Consider the following 15,219-nt stretch of genomic DNA (forward strand, 5'->3'; position numbering starts at 1 on the left):
GGCGGCGCGCCTCCAGTGCTTCGTCATCGGCATCAGCCGGGAGGGGGGTGGACAAGTCATGGGCCGCCGCGTGCGGGGCGTCGTGGGCGCTCTCGTCAGCAGCGCCGTCGTGGCCGATGACCATCACCTCGGTGGTGACAGCGTCGCAGCCACCGGCTCGGGGAAGCAGGTCGTTGTAGATCGTGACGTTGGTGGGGAAGGTATCGAACGAGGCCGTGTCGGAGTCGACAGGCATCGGATCGGTGGAGCCAACCGACTCCAGATCCACAGTGGGCTCGCTGGAGACATGGAGCTGGCCGAGGAGGTGTGCGAGGTGGTCGGTGCCCGCATCGGAGGCGAGCTTGTCGGAGATGAGGGTCTTGTCGAGGAGATCAGCAAGGATGCTCGCTGCGCAGGCGTTGGTGACGCCTTGCAGCGCGTAGTGGCAAGCGCCATCGGGCGTGCCGGGCTGGCTACGCTCGCGGGGGAGGAAGAGGGTTCCCGTCCAGAACAGGTCTCCGGACGACGGTGCACCTGGCCCCACGGTGGGCGCCAAATGTCGGGTGGTAAGTGTGACATATGCCAACGGATGGCTTATCATTGTGGGAGCCAGTAAGACGTCGCCGGTGCCTGGAAACGGGATAAGGCGAAGACATGCACGCCGGCGGATCTTACCCAGCTTCGGGGCTCTCCATGGAGATAACACCCCTACTGCTGCTCTGCGGGGTCTCCGCATGATCACTAGATGGACAAGTAGCTACACATTGCTCCTTGAGCTATTCGGTGGGAGGAGGAAGAAGGGCACGGCTAGCCTGCTTCTTCTCCTTGTGTGGTGTCTAGGACTAGCAGGGGGTCGAACCCTTTGCATGGGTGCCCCGGGGGGTTTATATAGGCCTACCCCCCAGGGGTACAATGGTAATCCGACTGGGCACAGGGCCCGGCCGTCTGTGACTGCGCTCGCCCCTTCTGCACCGGCTGCTGGGGCCCGCCGACTGGTGGGTCCCGCCGGCTGCCAGCCCCTTGGTCGACAGGCAGGCCCCACTGTCCAGGACCTGGTCGGCGGCTGATCACTGTGGCTACATCTTGGTGACGTGGGCTTCGTCGTGGTAGGCGCGGCTACAGTGCCGCCGCCCGTCGGGCGATCGCTGTAGCCTCATCGCGTCTTGTCTCCTTAATGGGGCGTCTCCTTCGAGGGAGGTGGCAAGCCGGCTGCGGGGAGCCGGCTCTGTCTTGGGCCGACAGGGGGGAGGCGTGGCCGCCTTCGGATGTCTCTCTGCCCGAAGGGGCCCACCGTCTGTGGGCCGCGCTGGCGGCCCGTCGTGGGTGACACCTGGGTCAACATGGCAACAGTGCCGCGCCGGACGGGTCATGCCCACTCCGTACGGCGCACTGTGCCAGGCGTGCTCCGGGATTCGGGGGTGGCGGGCTCCACTGTAGCCACGCCCCGTCACATCGCCACTAGGTGTATGCAAACTTTGAGGGTATGGTCTCGACCGCTTTATGGGAGCCGGCTTCTTGGAGTCGGCCTTCTCGCGGCCGGCTTCCCGAAGTCGGCCCTCCCGTGGCTTTCTTTATGAGGGCTAAAGTCGGGCCGCCTTCTGAAAGCCGGCCTGGATGACAGCCAGCAAGGGGAAGGCGGCCCCATGTCTTGGGTTCTTGAGAGCCGGACGGGCTCGTAATTTTTTCAGAAGGGCCAGGGGAAGCCAGCTAGGCTACCCATGGCTATTTACTCCGACACCGATGCTTTGCTGGATCGGAGCCCGGGGATAGTCATCGAGCTGAACGTGTGCTAGAACTCGGAGGCGCCGTAGTTTCGGTGCTTGATCGGTCGGGCCGTGGAGACGTACGACTACATCAACCAAACGCTTCCATTGTCGATCTACAAGGGTACGTAGATCAGACTCTCCCCTCTCGTTGCTATGCATCACCATGATCTTGTGTGTACGTAGGAAATTTTTTGAAATTACTACGTTACCCAACAGTATGTGAGTTCTTTATGACTAATGTTGAGTCCATGGATTATACGCACTCTCACCCTTCCATCATTGCTAGCCTCTTCGGTACCGTGCATTGCCCTTTCTCACATTGAGAGTTGGTGCAAAATTCGCTGGTGCATCCAAACCCCGTGATATGATACGCTCTTTCACACATAAACCTCCTTATATCTTCCTCAAAATAGCAACCATACCTACCTATTATGGCATTTCCATAGCCATTCCGAGATATATTGCCATGCAACTTTCCAGCGTTCCGTTTATCATGACACATTCATCATTGTCATATTGCTTAGCATGATCATGTAGTTGACATAGTATTTGTGGCAAAGCCACCGTTCGTAATTTTTCATACATGTCACACTTGATTCATCGCAATCCCGGTACACCGCCGGAGGCATTCATATAGAGTCATACTTTGTTCTAGTATCGAGTTGTAATCATTGAGTTGTAAATAAATAGAAGTGTGATGATCATCATTTTGTAGAGCATTGTCCCAAGTGAGGAATAAAAAAAGAGAAAGGCCATAAAAAAGAGAAGGCCCAAAAAAAGGGAGAAAGGCCATAAAAATGAGAGAAAAAGAGAGAAGGGACAATGCTACTATCCTTTGCCACACTTGTGCTTCAAAGTAGCCCCATGATCTTTATGATAGAGAGTCTCTTGTTTTGTCACTTTCTTATACTAGTGGGAATTTTTCATTATCAAACTTGGCTTGTATATTCCAACAATGGGCCTCCTCAAGTGCCCTAGGTCTTCGTGAGCAAGCAAGTTGGATGCACACCCACTTAGTTTCTTTTGTTGGGCTTTCATACATTTATAGCTCTAGTGCATCCGTTGCATGGCAATCCCTACTCCTTGCATTAACAACAATCGATGGGCATCTCCATATCCCATTGATTAGCCTCGTTGATGTGAGACTTTCTCCCTTTTGTCTTCTCCACCTAACCCCCATCATCATATTCTATTCCACCCATAGTGCTATGTCTATGGCTCGCGCTCATATATTGCGTGAAAGTTTACAGGTTTGATATTACTAAAGTATGAAACAATTGCTTGGCTTGTCATCAGGGTTGTGCATGATGAGAGCGTTCTTGTGTGACGAAAATGGAGCAGGACTAAACTATATGATTTTGTAGGGATGAACTTTTCTTTGGCCATGTTATTTTGAGAGGACATAACTGCTTAGTTAGTATGCTTGAAGTATTATTATTTTTATGTCAATATGAACTTTTGTCTTGAATCTTTCGGATCTGAATATTCATGCCACAATTAAGAAGAATTACATTGAAATTATGCAAAGTAGCATTCCACATCAAAAATTCTGTTTTTATCATTTACCTACTCGAGGACGAGAAGGAATTAAGCTTGGGGATGCTGATACGTCACCAACGTATCTATAATTTTTGATTGTTCCATGCTATTATATTATCTGTTTTGGATGTTTATGGGATTTATTAAACACTTTTATATTATTTTTGGGACTAACCTATTAACCCAGAGCCCAGTGCCAGTTTCTGTTTTTTTTGCCTATTTTAGGGTTTCGAAGAAAAGGAAAATCAAACGGAGTCCAATTGACCTGAAACTTCACGGAACTTATTTTTGGAAGGAAAGCAACCCGGGAGACTTGGAGTCCACGTAAGGGAAGCAACAAGGAGGCCACAAGGCAGGGGCATGCCCACCCCCTGGGCACGCCCTCCACCCTCATGGGCCCCTCGTGGCTCCCCTGACGTACTTCTTCCGCCTATATATCTCCATATACCCTAAAAACATCAAAGAGCACAATAGATCGGGTGTTCCGCCGCCAGAAGCCTCCGTGGCCACCGAAAGCCAATCTAGACCCGTTCCGGCACCCTGCCGGAGGGGGAATCCCTCTCCGGTGGCCATCTTCATCATCCCGGTGCTCTCCATGACGAGGAGGGAGTAGCTCTCCCTCGGTGATGAGGGTATGTACCAGTAGCTATGTGTTTGATCTTTCTCTCTCTTGTGTTCTTTAGGTGATACAATCTTGATGTATCGCGAGCTTTGCTATTATATTTGGATCCTATGATGTTTCTCCTCCCCCTCTCTCTCTTGTAATGGATTGAGTTTCCCCTTTGATGTTATCTTATCGGATTGAGTCTTTAAAGATTTGAGAACACTTGATGTATGTCTTGCCGTGCGTATCTGTGGTGACAATGGGATACCACGTGATTCACTTGATGTATGTTTGGTGATCAACTTGAAGCTTCCGCCCATGAACCTATGCATAGGGGTTGGCACACGTTTTCGTCATGATTCTCCGGTAGAAACTTTGGGGAACTCTTTGAGGTTGTATGTGTTGGTTGAATAGATGAATCTGAGATTGTGTGATGCATATCGTATAATCATACCCACGGATACTTGAGGTGACATTGGAGTATCTAGGTGATATTAGGGTTTTGGTTGATTTGTGTCTTAAGGTGTTATTCTAGTATGAACTCTAGGGCTGTTGTGACACTTATAGGAATAGCCCAATGGATTGATTGGAAAGAATAACTTTGAGGTGGTTTCGTACCCTACCATAATATCTTCGTTTGTTCTCCGCTATTAGTGACTTTGGAGTGACTCTTTGTTGCATGTTGAGGGATAGTTATATGATCCAACTATGTTATAATTGTTGAGAGGACTTGCACTAGTGAAAGTATGAACCCTAGGCCTTGTTTTAACACATTGCAATACCGTTTACACTCACTTTTATCATTCGTTACCTTGCTGTTTTTATATTTTCAGATTACAAAACCTATTATCTACCATCCATATACCACTTGTATCACCATCTCTTCGCCGAACTAGTGCACCTATACAATTTACCATTGTATTGGGTGTGTTGGGGACACAAGAGACTCTTTGTTATTTGGTTGCAGGGTTGCTTGAGAGAGACCATCTTCATCCTACGCCTCCTACGGATTGATAAACCTTAGGTCATCCACTTGAGGGAAATTTGCTACTGTCCTACAAACCACTGCACTTGGAGGCCCAACAACGTCTACAAGAGGAAGGTTGTGTAGTAGACATCAGCCATCCTACGAGAATTGAGCAAGATTCTCAGAGAAATAATGTGGATGCACCTAGTCCTTCTAAAAGGAAGAAAAAGAAAAATGATAGGACTTTGCATGCTTCTATTGAACCTGTTATTGAAACACCTGGGAATCCAAATGATATTTCTATTTCTGATGCTGAAACGCAATTTGGTAATGAACCCGAGTCTAGTGATAATGTTAATGATAATGTTCATGATGATGCCCAACCTAGTAATGATAAAGATATAGAAATTGAACCTGTTGTTGATCTTGATAACCCACAATCAGAGAATCAACGTTATGATAAGAAATACTTTGTTGCTAGGAAACATGGTAAAGAAAGGGAACCATGGGTTCAGAAACCCATGCCTTTTCCTCCCAAACCATCCAAGAAAAAAGATGGTGAGGATTTTGAGCGCTTTGCTGAAATGATTAGACCTATCTTTTTGCGTATGCGATTAACTGATATGATAAAAATGAATCCTAATGCTAAGTACATGAAAGAAATTGTTACTAATAAAAGAAAGATACCGGAAGCTGAAATTTCCACCATGCTTGCTAATTATACTTTTAAGGGTGGAATACCAAAGAAACTTGGAGATCCAGGAGTACCCACTATACCATGCTCCATTAAAAGAAACTATGTTAAAACTACTTTATGTGATCTTGGAGCCGGTGTTAGTGTTATGCCTCTCTCTTTATATTGTAGACTTGATTTGAATAAGTTGACACCTACTGAAATATCTTTGCAAATGGCTGATAAATCAACTGCTATACCTGTCTGTATTTGTGACGATGTGCCTGTTGTAGTTGCAAACGTTACTATTTTAACGGACTTTGTTATTCTTGATATTCCCGAGGACGTAGTATGTCTATTATTCTTGGAAGACCCTTTTTGAATACTGCAGGGGCTGTTATTGATTGCACTAAAGGCAATGTCACTTTTCATGTTAATGGTAATGAGCATACGGTACACTTTCCGAGGAAACAAGCTCAAGTTCATAGTACCAACTCTATTGGAAAAATTCCATCGATTATATTAGGAGGTTTCGAATTTCCTCTACCCACTGTCAAGAAGAAATATGATATTCTTATTATTGGGGATGTGCATATCCCCGTTGAGGTAACATAGTGTTATTCGAAATTTCTCCGGTTCCATGTTATTCAGAATGAGTTCGTTAACAAGACTTGATGAACCTTGTTAGTGGATTCCTTTTGATCAGCATGAGATGGATGAAACTAGAAGGCACAACCTTCTGTACCCTCCTTTTACTTTCTGTTATTTATATTAAATAAAATAAAAATAGTATTTTTGTGTCTGTTATCTGATTATCCGTGCAATATAAAAATACCCTGAAAATAAAAGTTCTCCAAATTCCCTGAAATTTGAATATGATTTTCTCTGGAATATTTGAGAATATTTGGCACTGAGAACACAGCAGGGGGGTCATCCACCTGGCCACGAGGGTGGAGGGCGCGCCCTACCCCCTGGGTGCGCCCCTGCCTCGTGGGCCCATGGTGGCCCTCCTCCACTTATCCTTTCACCCACACACTCCTTCTTCCTCCCCCAAACACGAATATCCAGCTCAAACCCGAGTCCAAGCTCATTTTGCTGCCTTTTTTGATCTCCTTGCTCAAAGCACCTCCCCCAAAACTGCTTGGGGACATTGTTCCTTGGTATGTGACTCCTCCATTGGTCCAATTAGTTTTTGTTCTAGTGCTTTATTCATTGCAAAATTTTGCTGCTTAGGTGACCTTGTTCTTGAGCTTGCATGTCAAATTTATATGGTCAAAAGTAGTTTTGATGCATGATATAGGCCCTAGGCACTTGTAGGAGTAATTGCTATCAATATGATTGAGTTTGGTTTACTTTTATTTTGAAGTTACTAGAAATTTCAGAATTTTTCAGAAAATAATGAAGAGACTTTCGAGGGGCTCATCGAGCCGAAACTCGAAGGAAAAGGCACAGAAGCCCAAGTATAATCTGCCTCGCACCGCGGAGGTTCGGTCGTGTGAATGGCCTTCCGATGATTTCTTGAGAGCAGCCGGGATTTATGAAGATTTTTATGAATTGGCTAAGAATGCAAGCCTCACCGCTTTCCTCCACGAACAATGCGATCGGTATCTCTTACTCACAAATATCTTTGTGCAAAACTTCCATTTCCATTCTAGGAGCTCACCACCTACGGTGGAGTTTTATTTATATGATGAGCATAAGGAGATGTCACTTTATGATTTTTGTTGAGTTTGTTTGGTCCGTTTCGAGGGCACGACGGAGGAACCACATCGCAGTGATGTGGATGGGTTTATTGATATCATCACTGTAGGGGAAACAAGGAAGGTTTCCGATGCACGAATCACTAGCATACATTTTCCTCTTTTACGCTATTTTGCATTATTTGCTAGTCGTTGCTTAATTGGTCGCGGAAACTGTGGAAACCTTATTGTTCCTGATATTATTATTTTGCTCCATGGTTTATTCAGTGATAACTCTGTTAGTATGGGCGACATTATTGCTAAACGGTTAAGTCTGAACCGTACAAAGGGCCCCATCTTTGGAGGCATCTATGCTTCGTGCCTAGCTGCACATTTTTAACATACCTATTAGGCATTATGAGAAGGAAGAAAAAGTGTTGCCTCATGTTTATTTAGACTATAAGAGTATGGTGGCACATGATTTCATTGTTAAGAATAAGGAAGGAGAGCTTAAATACAAATTGTTCTTTGATAAACATCATCCTGAGACTATTACCCTGCCTGATCCTTCCTTGTTTGATTTATCTGCAGGCCAGTACCTTGTTCTGTTAGAGGCTATTCACGCCTATCGGAACCCTACATCAGCCATAGAGCCAGAGCCGGAACCACAAGCTGATCCTCCACGATAGTCTAATTACCAGTGGGATCCGGAGATGATTGCCAACCAGTGGCAATTGGAGTCTTCTTCTTCGCAGTACGACCCCAACTATTATTATGGATATCCGCCAGGCCAGCCATGGTCATAGACCAACTTAGGCCAAAAGCCTAAGCTTGGGGGAGTACGTATTTTTCACCGACATTACATTTATGTTCACACACTCATTGCTAGATGTTGGTGCTCATACCTTTTCATTGTATCATCCATGGTAGTTTATTTCCCTTTTTATGCTTTCTTCTTGTGTGTTTGATAAACCTTAAGAAAAACCAAAAAAAATTACTTGTAGCTTTTAATCAGTTTACTTTCTATGCTTGTAGTAGTAATTAAAAAGAAAACCCAAAAAGATTTCATGTTCTTCTTTTGCTTATTGGGAGCTCTCCCGTGTAAATAGTTTTATTTCTTTTCTTTTCTTTGGGGGTCGATAGGAGAAGACCATAATTAAATTGTTGAAGTGACTCTTATATGCATTATTATTGATCTGACAAAAGAGCCCATATTGCCTTGTCTTCTCCTGTTTATTCAATGCTTGCAGATTCCAGCTTAGTCCAATGCACGTGCACTATTATTATTATCCACATTGTTCGGTCGTGCAAGTGAAAGGCACTAATGATGATTATATGATGAACTTATTGAAATGAGAAAAGCTGGTATGAACTCGACCTCTCTTGTTTTCGTAAATATGATTAGTTCATCGTTCCTGATTCAGCCTATTATGGATAAACATGTTTGCAATGAAAACTAGAGATCATAGTTCTTGTGCCATGCTTGATTTGCTAGGAGCTTATAATGGTTTACCTTTCGTGCCAACATGCTATTAAAATGGTTGTGATGTGGTATGATAGGGTGGTATCCTCCTCTGAATGATTTAAGTGACTTGACTTGGCGCATGTTCACACATGTAGTTGAAACAAAATCAACATAGCCTTCACGATATTTATGTTCATGGTGGATTATATCCTACTCATGCTTGCATTCAGTGTTGATTAATTTTAATGCATGTTCTTTGTCGCTCTCTAGCTGGTCGCTTCCCAGTCTCTTGCTGGCCTTCACCTGTACTAAGCGGGAATACTGCTTGTGCATCCAACTCCACAAACCCCAAAGTTATTCCATATGAGTCCACCATATACCTACCTATATACGGTATCTACCTGCCGTTCCAAGTAAGTTTGTATGTGCCAAACTCTAAACCTTCAAATAAATATCATGTTTTGTATGCTCGAATAGCTCATGTATCAACTAGGGCTGTCCGTATCTTCCATGTTAAGCGGGTTATTCTCAAGAGGAGTGGACTCCGCTCCTCACTCACGAGAAAATGGCTGGTCACCGGGATGCCCAATCCCATGCTTTATGCAAACTAAATCAAAATAATTGCAAACAAAACTCCCCCTAGGACTCTTTTTAGTTGGGGGCACTCGTTGTTTCGAGCAAGCCATGGATTGATGCTTGTTGGTGGAGGGGGAGTATAAACTTTACCATTCTATTTGGGAACCGCCTATAATGTGTGTAGCATGGAAGATATCGCCATCTCTTGGTTGTTATATTGACAATGAAAGTATACCGCTCAAAATATTATTCACCTCCATTTCAAAACCGAGCTCTGACACCTCTACAAATCCCTGCTTCCCTCTGCGAAGGGCCTATCTATTTACTTTCATGTTGAGTCATCATCCTCTTATTAAAAAGCATGAGTTGGAGAGCACCGCTGTCATTTGCATTCATTACTGTTAGTTTACATTGAGTATGACTTGACTAGATCTCTTTTACCATGAATTACAATGTCTAGTCAGTCCTTGATCTTTAAAGGTGCTCTGCATTTATGTTTTGCGGTCTCAGAAAGGGCTAGCGAGATACCATCTTCTTATATCATATTATGATTGTTTTGAGGAAGTGTTGTCATCCGAGATTTATTATTATTGCTCGCTGGTTGATTATGCCATTGATATGAGTAAACTTGAGACCTAAGCATTATTGTGAATGTGGTTAGTCATAATCTTTGCTGAAAACTTGAATGCTGGCTTTACATATTTACAACAACAAGAGCAAACAGAGTTTGTAAAAGTTTTTCTTTATCACTTTCAGTCTATCAACTGAATTGCTTGAGGACAAGCAAAGGTTTAAGCTTGGGGGAGTTGATACGTCTCCGTCGTATCTACTTTTCCAAACACTTTTGCCCTTGTTTTGGACTCTAACTTGCATGATTTGAATGGAACTAACCCGGACTGACGCTGTTTACAGCAGAATTACCATGGTGTTATTTATGTGTAGAAACAAAAGTTCTTGGAATGACCTAAAACTTCACGGGAAAACTTTTTGGAAATAATAAAAAATCCTTGCAAAAGATGAAGTCCAGGGGCCCACCACCTGTCCACGAGGGTGGGGGCCGCCTGCCCCCCTTGGGCGCGCCCCCTACCTCGTGGGCCCCCTAGAGCTCCTCCGACCTGAACTCCAACTCTACATATTTGGTTTCGGATAGAAAAAAATCAGAGAGAAGGATTCATCGCGTTTTACGATTCGGAGCCGCCGCCAAGCCCTAAAACCTCTCGGGAGGGCTGATCGTGAGTCCGTTCGGGGCTTCGGAGAGGGGACTCCGTCGCCATCGCCATCATCAACCATCCTCCATCACCAATTTCATGATGCTCACCTCCGTGCGTGAGTAATTCCATCGTAGGCTTGCTGGACGGTGATGGGTTGGATGGGATCTATCATGTAATCGAGTTAGTTTTGTTAGGGTTTGATCCCTAGTATCCACTATGTTCTGAGATTGATGTTGCTATGACTTTGCTATGCTTAATGCTTGTCACTAGGGCCTGAGTGCCATGATTTCAGATCTGAACCTATTATGTTTTCATCAATATATTAGAGTTCTTGATCCTATCTTGCAAGTCTGTAGTCACCTATGATGTGTTATGATCCGTTAACCCCGAAGTGACAATAATCGGGATACTTACCAGTGATGACCGTAGTTTGAGGAGTTCATGTATTCACTATGTTTTAATGCTTTGTTCCGATACTCCATTAAAAGGAGGCCTTAATATCCCTTAGTTTCCGTTAGGACCCCGCTACCACGGGAGGGTAGGACAAAAGATGTCATGCAAGTTCTTTTCCATAAGCACGTATGACTATATTCGGAATACATGCCTACATTAGATTGATGAACTGGAGCTAGTTCTGTGTCACCCTAGGTTATGATTGTTACATGATGAACCGCATCCGGCATAATTCTCCATCACCGATCCATTGCCTATGAGCTTTCCATATATTGTTCTTCGCTTATTTACTTTTCCGTTGCTATTGCTATCATCACTACAAAAAACCAAAAACATTACTTTTGCTACCGTTACCTTTTGCTACCGTTACCACTACTGTCATATTACTTTGCTACTAAATACTTTGCTGCAGATATTAAGTTTCCAGGTGTGGTTGAATTGACAACTCAGCTGCTAATACTTGAGAATATTCTTTGGCTCCCCTTGTGTCGAATCAATAAATTTGGGTTGAATACTCTACCCTCGAAAACTGTTGCGATCCCCTATACTTGTGGGTCATCAAGCGCGTGCATGGATCACGCCATAGGGTTAGTTGTATGTTGATAGGACTATGTATTGGAGGGCAAGAGTGACAGAAGCTTCAACCTAGCATAGAAATTGATGCATACGGGATTGAAGGGGGACCAATATATTTTAATGCTATGGTTGGGTTTTACCTTAATGAACGTTAGTAGTTGCGGACGCTTGCTAATAGTTCCAATCATAAGTGCATAGAATTCCAAGTCAGGGATGACATGCTAGCAGTGGCCTCTCCCACATAAAACATGCTATCGGTATAGTAAAGTAGTCAATTGCTTAGGGACAATTTCGCAACTCCAACCACCACTTTTCCACACTTGCTATACTAACTTTATTGATTCTTTATCTAAACAGCCCCTAGCCTTTATTTATGTGCTCTTTATTATCTTGCAAACCTATCCAAAAACACCTACAAAGTACTGCTAGTTTCATACTTGTTTTAGGTAAAGAGAACGTCAAGCGTGCGTAGAGTTGTATCGGTGGTGGATAGAAGTTGAGGGAATATTTGTTCTACCTTTAGCTCCTCGTTGGGTTCGACACTCTTACTTATCGAAAGAGGCTACAATTGATCCCCTATACTTGTGGGTTATCAAGACCTTTTTCTGGCGCCGTTGCCGGGGAGCAATAGTGTGGGGTGAATATTCTCGTGTGTGCTTGTTTGCTTTATCACTAAGTAATTTTTATTTGTTGTTCTAAGTTGTTATCTATCTTTAGTTATGGATATGGAACACGAAATACCAAAAAAATTAGGTTTACTTGCTACTCATAGAGATGGGGAACCTCCAAAAACCCTCGATGTTGGTTATGTGAAAAATATTATGTACAACTTTGATAATCCTGAGAAAATCCCATTCAATTATGTAATGGGAGACACGTTGGATCAACGTGAATACTTTAGGGATTATCGCTTGACTCAAAAAGGGAAACTATTATGGGATCAAATTCATATGTTGCATTGGTATGCTCGGGAACTATGCTTGAGATATGACTATACTTGTTGCTCTAGGATGAAGGCTCCACACCTTCCCTTTTCATGCAAATTTAATGATGATAAAACCTTGGCATCTTATGCTAATGGTATATATGATTACTATGATGTGGAACAAATAGAAGAATTTGTTGCTTTTATGGGTTCTTATGAAATTGAATCTTTGTTTAAAGAGTGTGAAAATCTTGATGATGTTGTTTACAGACCTGAAATTTTTGCTATACTTAAATATTTCTATGAGAATTATGGATTCAATTCCGATATTGATGATTGTATTGATAGAGCCTCCGCTGTCCAAGAAGAGACTAATATTTTGCAGGAGTCTATGGAAGAAGAAAATAATGACATTGTGAGCTCATTGGATGAAAAAGATGAGGAGGAGAGCGAAGAACAAAAGGAGGAAGAGCGGATTGATCACCCGTGCCCACCTTCTAATGAGAGTAACTCTTCAACTCATACATTGTTTAATTTCCCTTCTTGCTTACCGAAGGATGATTGCTATGATGACTGCTATGATCCCATTGATTCTCTTGAAATATCCCTTTTTGATGATGCTTGCTATGCTTGTGGCCAAGATGCCAATATGAATTATGCTTATGGAGATGAACTTGCTATAGTTCCTTATGTTAAACATGAAATTGTTGCTATTGCACCCACGCATGATAGTCCTATTATCTTTTTGAATTCTCCCGACTACACTATATCGGAGAAGTTTGCTCTTGTTAAGGATTATATTGATGGGTTGTGGTTTACTATTACACATGATGATTTTGATAGATATAATATGCATGTGCTTGCTGCTCCTACTTGCAATTATTATGAGAGAGGAACTACATCTCCACCTCTTTATGTTTCCAACACGAAAAAATTGCAAGAAATTGTTTATACTATGCATTGGCCTTTACTTTGTGTGCATGAATTGTTCTTTTATGACATGCCGATGCATAGGAAGAGAGTTAGACTTCGTCATTACATGATATATGTTGCTTTTTGCTCACTACTAAATGCCAAATCATTGCTAATTCAAAATTGCTTTGATATACCTTGGGATCCGGGTGGATCCATTACTTGAGCACTATATGCCTAGCTTAATGGCTTTAAAGAAAGCACTGCCAGGGAGACAACCCGGAAGTTTTAGAGAGTCATTTATTTCTGTTGAGTGCTTTTATATAGTTTAAAAACAAAAAAATAAAGAGGGGAACCCAAAACTTTTTCAAAAAGGAAAGTGAAAGTGAGAGAGACAAGCATTGTTGAAGTGGGGGAGCTCCTTGAACTTTGTTCATGCTCACGGAAACTTTGTGAATCTTGATTACAGAAACTTTTCAACAAATATAATTATTCCCTTGTACAATTACATTGTATTATAAAAATAATGTGCCAAGGTTTGCCTTTAGGATGTTTACAATGCTCGTTGGTTTGTACGGTGCAGGACAGAAACTTTGGCTGTAGTGCGCGATTTTACATTTTTTAACTGGAACGTCAAACGGTTCTGAAACTTTTTGCACTATCTTTATATACAAATGTTTTAGTTTTCTTAATTTTGGTAGAATTTTTGGAGTACCAGAGGTATGGTGAATGTTCAGATTATTACAGACTGTTCTGTTTTAGACAGATTCTGTTTTTGATGCATAGTTTGCTTGTTTTGATGAAACTATCGATTTATATCAGTGGATTAAGCCATGAAAAAGTGATATTACAGTAGCTACAATGCAAAAACAAAATATGAGTTGGTTTGCAACAGTACTTAGAGTAGTGATTTGCTTTATTATACTAACAGATCTTACCGAGCTTTCTGTTGAGTTTTGTGTGATTGAAGTTTTCATGTTTTGGGAGAGATCACGATGGATGAAGGAATAAGGAGTGGCAAGAGCCTAAGCTTGGGGATGCCCGAGGCACCCCAAGGAAATATTCAAGGACTCCCAAGCAACCAAGCTTGGGGATGCCTTTCCGGGGCATCCCCTCTTTCTTCTAACGATCATTGGTAATTTCACTTGGAGCTATATTTTTATTCATCACATGATATGCGTAAATCTTGCAGCGTCTTTTGCATTTAGTTTCCACTTTTATTTTATGCACCATCCTGGTATGAGATAGTCCTTGGTTGATTTATAGAATTCTCATTGCACTTCATTTATATCTTTTGAGTATGGCTTTATAGAATGCTTCATGTGCTTCACTTATATCATTTGAAGTTTGGATTGCCTGTTTCCCTACACATAGAAAACCGCCATTTCTAGAATGCTCTTTTGCTTCACTTATATTTGTTAGAGCGTGGGCATATCTTTTGTATAAAGAATTAAACTCTCTTGATTCACTTATATCTATTTAGAGAGATGACAGGAACTGGTCATTCACATGGTCAGTCATAAAATCCTACATAAAACGTGTAGATCACTCAATATGATATGTTTGATTCCTTGCAATAGTTTTGCGATATAAAGATGGTGATATTAGAGTCATGATAGTGGGTAGTTGTGGATGGTAGAAATACTTGTCTTGAAGTTTGTGATTCCCGTAGCATGCACGTATGGTGAACCGTTATGTGATGAAGTCGGAGCATGAGGTATTTATTGATTGTCTTCCTTATGAGTGGCGGTTGGGGACAAGCGATGGTCTTTTCCTACCAATCTATCCCCTAGGAGCATGCACATAGCACTTTGTTTCGATGACTAATAGATTTTTGCAATAAGTATGTGAGTTCTTTTTGACTAATGTTGAGTCCATGGATTATACGCACTCT

The sequence above is a fragment of the Triticum urartu genome, chromosome 5 (assembly GCF_003073215.2).
Source record: "Triticum urartu cultivar G1812 chromosome 5, Tu2.1, whole genome shotgun sequence".
NCBI classification, from domain to species: domain Eukaryota; kingdom Viridiplantae; phylum Streptophyta; class Magnoliopsida; order Poales; family Poaceae; genus Triticum; species Triticum urartu.